Source organism: Cupressus sempervirens, chromosome 6, assembly GCF_028749045.1.
Source record: "Cupressus sempervirens isolate cs-2001-9-10 chromosome 6, ASM2874904v1, whole genome shotgun sequence".
Classification (NCBI taxonomy): domain Eukaryota; kingdom Viridiplantae; phylum Streptophyta; class Pinopsida; order Cupressales; family Cupressaceae; genus Cupressus; species Cupressus sempervirens.
The window spans coordinates 705,813,630-705,821,361 of NC_143123.1; the positions used below are offsets into that span (position 1 = coordinate 705,813,630).

At 35.4% G+C, this 7,732-nt stretch overlaps 1 pseudogene across 4 annotated transcripts; it reads left to right on the forward strand.

Moving 5' to 3' along the window:
- The first annotated feature begins 264 nt into the window (after nucleotides 1-264).
- Nucleotides 265-7,732, forward strand: LOC149554229 (pentatricopeptide repeat-containing protein At5g66520 pseudogene; annotated as a pseudogene). Of its 4 annotated transcripts, none has more exons than XR_016353234.1 (4): nucleotides 265-2,473; nucleotides 2,635-2,831; nucleotides 4,194-4,276; nucleotides 7,464-7,732. The product of XR_016353234.1 is annotated as a pentatricopeptide repeat-containing protein At5g66520 pseudogene, transcript variant X3 (transcript). The 4 variants fall into 4 exon arrangements; XR_016353235.1 differs by having other exon boundaries at nucleotides 2,635-2,743; XR_016353233.1 differs by having other exon boundaries at nucleotides 2,635-4,276; nucleotides 7,461-7,680.

Consider the following 7,732-nt stretch of genomic DNA (forward strand, 5'->3'; position numbering starts at 1 on the left):
AGCATGATGTCTAACCAACTAAGACTTGACATCAATGGCAATATGACTCTTTAATAACATTCTCAATTACATTATCAATTGAAACTAACGACATATCACCCAACATTTTTTTAATGAATAATTATTATTATTATCTACATAATAATAGAAAAAAGTCTATTCATTTTTTTAAAAAATTAAGAAAATTTAAAAACAACTAAATAATACTTAACAAAATTTAGACTAAAACATGATGTCATATTCCCAAAAAAATGTATGCCAAGTAGAAGGTTCTAATTGTCTAAGCTGTTACATTTGATGCAGATGTATATTCTTGCTGTCATTATGCTCGGGAATTATCCTTCCCAAGAAGATGGTTTGCGAGATATGGTTATCGGTGGAATGTATCAACAGCGGTACTTTGACTACATTGAATTTCAAAGAGATGGATTGCAGAGCATGTCGTTCGATGGTTCAAAGTTCGAAACCTTCTCGGCCCAGATAAGCTGTTGCAGCGATGGAATATGACAGAGAAATAAATCGATATCGCTAATCCAAAATTTTATCATTAATCAACTATTTCATCCCTGAGATGGGTTTTACATTTGCTCGAAACTCATTTTTGAAAAATAATCTGATAAATATGTATGCTAAATGTGGAAATTTGATGGATGCTCGAAAACTTTTCGACCGTATGACTGAACGAGACATCTTCTCATGGAATATGATAATTGCAGCATACAGTAAAAATGGGTTTGCTGAAGAGGCATTGCACTTGTTTCGCCAAATTAAACCAAGTGGTTTTGAAGCCGATCAGTTCACTTTTGTCAGCATTCTGCCCGCATGTGCAAAAATGGGTGGTTATGAACAGGGTATAGTCATCCATCAAAGAATAATCGAAAGGGGATTGCTGTCTAATGTTGTAGTTGCAAGTACCCTCATAGACATGTATGCAAAATGTGGAAGCATCCAGAAAGCATGCGAACTGTTCGACAAATTACCTCAACGCGATGCAATCTCATGGAATTCGATGATTGCGGGGTATGCACGGAACGGCATTCTTAACCAGGCTCTAAGGCTTCTTAAAAAAATGCCTCAACCAAATGTAGTTTCATGGAATGCAGTTATTGCTGGATACGCACAGAATGGTGTTTTTGACGAGGCCATGAGACTTTTTGAAGAAATGCCTCAACCAAACGTGGTTTCATGGAATGCAATTATTGCCGGATATGCTCAAAATGGGCTTGTTGAAAAGGCTCTGGAGATTTTCAAGCAAATGCAATTGGCAAGGGTAAAGCCAGATTCAGCAACCTTTGCCGGTGTCCTCCCTGCATGCTCTAAAACTGGAGCTCTGGAACAGGGCATGGAATTCCATCAAAGAATAATTAAAAGTGGATTTCTGTCAGATGTTGCTGTTGTAAATTCTTTGATAGACATGTATGCTAAGTGTGGAAGCATACAGAAAGCCCACGATTTGTTTGATAGAATGCATCATCCAAATGTTGTATCATGGACAGCAATGATTGCAGGGTATGCAATGCATGGCTATGGGAAAGATGCCCTGAAAGTCTTTGAAGCAATGAAGGACTCTCAGATCCAACCCAACCATGTAAGTTTTGTTTGTGTTTTATTTGCGTGCAGTCATACAGGTCTTGTAGACGAGGGATGTAAATACTTCAATTGCATGAATGATTCTCACTGTATTATACCTACAATGGATCATTATGTATGCACGGCTGACCTTCTTGGCCGCGTTGGCTATCTTGAAGAAGCCCTCAACTTTATCATCAAAATGCCATTGAAACCTGATGTAGATGTGTGGATGTCTTTGCTTGGAGTGTGTAGATCACATGAGAATATAGAATTAGGAGAATTTGTAGCAGAACAACTTTTTGAACTGGATCCTAAACATACTTCATCTTATGTTCTCCTTTCAGACATCTATGCAAAAGAAGGCAAGTGGGTTGGCCTTCAAAAGATAAGAAAGTTGTCAAAAGACAGAGGAATAAAAAAGATCCCTGGATGCAGTTGGATCGAAGTTCGTAAAACAGTACATGTTTTTTGTGTTGGAGACAGATCACACCCAGAAACAGAGGAGATCTATAAAATGTTGGGAAGATTGACCCGGGAGATGAAGGCTGCAGGATATCTTCCTGATTCAAGACATGCACCAAATGATGTGGAGGAAGAGGAGAGAGAATTATACATGAGGCACCATAGCGAGAAATTGGCAATTGCATTTGGGTTATTAAATACCTCTCCAGGAACGGTCATTAGAGTTGTCAAGAATCTTCGAGTGTGTATTGACTGCCACGATGTAACCAAATTTATTTCCAAGCTTGTTGCAAGGGAAATTGTTGTAAGAGATGCAAACCGTTTCCATCATTTCAGACATGGACAGTGTTCTTGTCGAGATTACTGGTGATGCTAATTGAAGCAAGACACAAACATAAGTCTGCACTATATCAAACCTCAGGGTGTCGGACATGCTCTGGTAAGAAGTTCAGTTTTATTTTCAGCTTGTAAAAGATATTTTTAAGTATTTGGAAAAATAGACCATTCTGTTTACTCAATCATATGTAGAATGCATATGTATATGTGTGTGTGTGTGGATTTATTTTTGTGTAGTAGTAATTATATTGAATTGCCCTTCAGGAAGCCTGGACAGCTCTAGAATAGATTCTAGAGTGACGACAATAGTGAGAATTGTCAGAAGGTCAGAAATGCTTGAAGAAAATGGATATCATCTCAGCTGGCATGAAATGTGAGAGAGATACTGATAATTAATCCAATTCGGAGACCACACCCATTGCATCTGTTCATGGTTCTTTTTAACAATCTTTGTATTTTATGTAATCTTCTTTTCCAGATATATTTGATTTTTTGTTTTGGTCTTTTGATCCAACTTTATAGCAAGCTACCTCTCTGATCTTCAACGAAACAAAGTCTGGTAAGGAAACTCAGTGTTGTCCACATGGTTTCTGTGTTATTTATGATGAGAGATTTCTAATATCATCTCACTTGGCTTTTTCTTTTGCATATTTTTATAATGTTTATTTAATGATAAAAATATGAACTATATTTTATCAATGGGCATGTCTGGTGGAAGAGACACATCCCTCCATGGTTGCTCTTTTTAAAAGATCTATGAGTATGGATCCATCTATTTGATATATAGAAAATATCAATCTGTACTTTTCAATTTTCTACATAGTATTAGAGCTACTCTCAAGCCTGGATAATAATAAAACAGTCAATCTGAACTCTTCAAATTTTAACAATTTATATCGGAGCAGAGGGTTATGAAAAGCTTAAAGATCTATGTACACTACATAGGATTTTAAATAATTAAAATCAGAAGACAAGATTATGAGAAACTTTTTTATTAAAGATGTAAGCGGATTGAATTTGCAGAAACGTAAAGAGAATCTACCGATGTGACACAAGTTGATAACTGTGTGCTTGCAGAGAATATCACCCTCACATCTTCAAATCCATATTTATTGCTGACATATCCAAAAATAATATATATTAGCAGAAGTTTTGAGAGAGAGCCTCACCGTAATTCACTTTAATCAAAGATTGCTACACTTCATCGTCCCAAAATAAGGAAGATTTGAAATACACTTTGGTCTGATAAAACATTTCATTTTGGGAAGTACACTGATGCAAAACCTTTAATGAGACTTCTCTTCAAACAAATCACTTATTAACTATTATTTATACCAAACTAGGGGGAAGACTACACCTTAACTTCATTCCTCTCAAAATTCCATCTATTAATGTTGAATTGATCCAAAAAAAAAAATAGTATCTTCTTGGACTAGGTAACCGGTTAAATCTAAAGTTTGAAGTCGTCATCATCAATTTTGATACTTTTTTTATCTATAGTCATAAAAGATGTGCAAAACACCACTTTTCATACCCTTTACTTATCATTGTCAATTACCACACCTGATTCTTGATTGCACCTGCAAAAATAATTGAACATATTAATAACTAAATAAATATAAACTACTCTTATTTTCTAATTATTGTAAAACTATAAAAAATATATCTTATTGCTAGATATTTGAAATTTACAGATTGCTAATAAATTACATATTACTAAACAATTTAAGCCTGACCCCAATCAGATCAGAATTTTAAATTTTATTTATTTATTTTTATTTTGTTTGCTTTCATTGTTCTCTAAGCAATTTTTTGTTTTACAGGTCATTATTCCTTTCCCAAGCTCTCTACGGCCAGTGACATCGAATGAAAGCTCTGTAAATGTGTCTTTGGAAGTTAGGAGTCGGTAAGGTCTATATTAACCTTACTGGGTCTATGACCAATTTCACTGGGACAACCTCACAAAAGATTTCGTCTTTTCAATGATATTTTATGTGGTTAGGGTTTGTAAGATTTGAAAATGTGATACTTTTGCATGTGTTTAGTATATAGAATTAATTAGAAGAAAACTTGAGCTCTGTGGTTAGACTTTGTATGTTTCTTCTCACGAGAGATGGGTTCTTGTGGACCTAAATTTTCAATTTTGATTTGAGTTTGAAATCTGTTCAAATTTTTTTAGTGTAGGTTTGAATTCGCTACGTCTATGTCTGTCTATGTTGATGTTGCAGCAAATGAGTTAAAACACTACTAGCTAATAGTAAAGCAACATAGCAAAATACACCCCATATATATTAACAATCAGAAATATATCACCACAGATCTCATTTTAGATCTATAGGATTCACCACTTATAAAAATCAACATAGATCTTTTCATGAAGTAAAATGTGCCTTAGACTTTATGATTCCAGTCCAAGTTATGGCTGCCCCAACAAAATGTAAACAAAAGCATATCAAAGTACTCTAATTTTTTTAAGGGCCAACTGAAGCACTAGATGCTTTCCAAGTACAATTAATCCTCTGTAACAGAACCCAGACTAAACAAATGCAGATGGCCGCATGGCTGCATTCTCAAGTAAATGCAGATGGATCCTTCGGAAATGCAGAATGCAGCAGCCAAATAAAATGTCTGCCAATGCAAATGAGGCGGTGCAACATTAATTGCAAACATGACTTTTAATATTATATTGCAAATGGATGCCGAAGTTGAAAATCTTGTATAGTGATAGTGCTATCAAGATTCAAATGTACAGTTTTTAAGAAAAACTCACTGATTCATGTTTCATGAGTTGTAGTTCATAATTATATTACCAGATTTACCTCTGGCAGGCAGAAAGCCAGGTTCGATTCTCTGCAATTTCTGGGCCTTGTCAAATTCTCTGAAATCTTGGTTGCAGTGGACCAAATTCAACCCAAATTCTCTCAGAGGGACCTGGGTCGAATATACCAGAATTTGCAGCAACTTTGACTAAATGCGGCTGAACCTGGGCAGACTTTGGTTGAAAATAACAAAGAGGAATGAGACCTTGGCAGTTGGCACTTTATTCACATACTGAAGTAATCATGTTTTTCCATATTTATATTCACATAAAGAAAATGTAATGCCATTTCAAGTTACTGTTATAATTTGATTTTTAAATTCAGATCATGTTTGTCATGTATAAATTAATGGGTTTTATTATGATGTGTTTGCATCATTTTATGAATTTTTAGCTCCAAAAGATGTTTCTGCTGCAGGATTGTAATTTGTTACTAATGAAAGATGGTATTGTTCCTTATTTCAGCCATTTGAATGTCTGCTTTACTATTTACTTAAATTTGTATCTATGCAGAATATGAACAAGAGCTGCATTGCAGCGAAGTTCCTGCCAAATACTGGCTGGGCAGGGCAGTTTAAGAAATAGGAGAACCAATAAAGTTCAACTGACTTGGTGCAGGAGCACCTAGTCAATAAGCTCCTTGTTTTGTTTGCTAGCTTTAATTTTGGCATGTACTGACTCTAGCCAAGTCAGGAGGGTGAGCTTGGACCTTACTAGGTCATCTCTTTGATTGAGTTTGTTCCTAGGTGAAGTTGTCATTCTAGGAGATTTTGGTTTGATTGTTTAGTATTGCTTGTGTTAGGCGTCATGGGTCTAGGACCATAAAAACATGAGGAAGGGATGGTTTCTAACCTATCTTGTCCTCCATGATGTTTTTACATCCTATTGCATGGATTGGAGATCCTACATGTCATTTGGAGCAAGAAAGGGAGAAGATGTCAAAATGATGTCACATATTACGAAAGTTGTCAAATAAGGCAAAGTGGTCAAAAACCTGTGGATTGATGCTCTAGAGACTACATCATGCCTAGACATCATTAATAGACCATGTTAAACCTATTTGGAAGGCTCCAAATGGTAGATGTTCAAAAATGGCAAAAACGCAGAAGTTGTCAGCAACTCTGGAAAGTTGCTTGACAACATTTGTGCAAGAATTGCACATGTTGTAGTTTTGAGGTTGATGGTTTCCATAACTGTCTGAACCTCTTGGAAAAATTATAAAACCACAAAATACACGCATTCTAGAGGTTGGACATTGTAAGAGGAAAGTTTGTCATTAAGAACTACAAATTTTGCCTAGTTTTGACAGTTTTTACATGTTTCAGTTGATTTATTCACAATAATGGATTGAAGTTTGAGTTGTTGTTTTGGATTAGTGCAATTCATGTTTGTACAGGCCTTTTTGTTTCAGGTTGCTAGATTGTAGAAGTTCATTTAGTTAGGTTTTGAAAATCTTTTGTAACCAGTCTGTGTGCTGGTCCCATCTAGGCAATTTTCATAAAGATGGCTCCCCCAATGAGTTCCTACCGTGCATTCATCATGACCTTGAGGGAAATGGGAATGGAGCCAGTGTACACAGTGTAAAAGCTGGGGCCTTGAAAAGATGCATAACTATTTTTAGTGTGATGCCCTAGGCAAGTCTCAAGCACTTGGTTAGGCAATCACAATACTTTTTTGTTGAAGAAATACAATCAGGGCCACCCTGTCCCTGAATTCAATTGTCTTTGCATGTGAAATAATTTCTCTGATGAATCCCAACCTGTTCCATTGTTGAATACAACAATAAGCTATGTTCTAATGTTATATATTAGTAAGCGTAATAAAAATAAGCATTTCGGAGATTAAATTCTGGAGAAAACTCAGTTTAGATGGAGATCATCGGCATATGAACAGGAAGATACCCAACGAAGTTTGGAAAATGCCAGTAAGAAGAATGGTAGTTAAAAGCATACACAAAATGACTAGTATCGATAATAAACCATGATAGGTTTGTTTATGATAAAGATCTCTTAAAAAGCATGCAACTTCACTCAAGGAAGGAGTAACTATAAAGTAAATATTGAAGATAGATTAATCACCACCATGGAAGTGTCCACTATGGTTCCCTGGCAGGAACTAATATTAAAGACAACAATTCCATGTCCTTTGCTTTGGTATTACTGGCACACACTTTTTTCCCTTTTATGAAACTTGTCTTACTATTTTAATCATTTTGAGAATCATTAAAAAAAGTAATTTGTTAATGTGTATGTGTTTTCTTGTGAATCTGTAGCAGAAATGATCAGATGGGATATGGTGCAGTGGATTTGGGGGATCCACTCTGAAGATGCTAAAGGTTAATCCATCATCATCTTTCGTGTTGAAGAATGAGGGTTCTTAATGTATAAAGTGTATGAATGGACATTTGGTAGAGGAAGTGTGTATGAGGCTTCTGAATACAGTGTCTATTCAATTAGAATTGTATATTAAATTATAATCTTCTCTTTATGTCTTACGAGCTGTGATTGTTAAGTAATCTATCATTGTTATATTTTGTAGATAGAA